The sequence below is a fragment of the Rhinopithecus roxellana genome, chromosome 5 (assembly GCF_007565055.1).
Source record: "Rhinopithecus roxellana isolate Shanxi Qingling chromosome 5, ASM756505v1, whole genome shotgun sequence".
NCBI classification, from domain to species: Eukaryota; Metazoa; Chordata; class Mammalia; order Primates; family Cercopithecidae; genus Rhinopithecus; species Rhinopithecus roxellana.
Window position 1 is genome coordinate 40912326 of NC_044553.1, and position 573 is coordinate 40912898.

Genomic DNA, 573 nt, shown 5'->3' on the forward strand with positions numbered 1-573 from the left:
GTGCTTGCTTCAACAGCATATACAGTAAAAGTGGAATGATACAGAGAAGACCAGCCTCTGCCTTGCACCAGGATGACATTCAAATGTATGAAGCATTCCATTTTCCAAAGTGAAATAAATCATAATTTTTCAAAAAAACAAAAGGATTGTACTTTTAGTATAATTTGTTTTCCAAGATTAAATATACATTAAAATAAATATATAGAAGAGGAAGAGAAAAATATATATCCCAAACTATAGCAATCTAAAACAACCTTTAGTATCCTTTTTTCAGTATATTTCTTTCTTGCCTCTTTGAAAAAGTACTTGTTTATGTATTTGTGATGTTATACAGATACAATTTGTATCCTTTTCCTGAAACATTACATTATAAGAAGTTTACCTTGTTGCTACATTGTCTTCATAATCATCCTTTTTAGTAGCCGCATAATAGACTGTCAAATAGGTGCTTTGTAATATGCCTGCTTCCCAATTGCTGGGCATTTGTCTCCAAATTTTCACTAAACTATGCTGTGTTGAATACTTTGTTAGGACAGACTTCCAGAAGCAGAATTATTAAATCAAAATGTATTC

General features: G+C 30.9%; 1 non-coding gene across 1 annotated transcript; it reads left to right on the forward strand.

Moving 5' to 3' along the window:
• LOC115897816 lies at window positions 1–107 on the forward strand. The gene has a single exon (XR_004057603.1). It is a non-coding gene; the product is annotated as a U6 spliceosomal RNA (small nuclear RNA).
• Window positions 108–573: the final 466 nt, after the last annotated feature.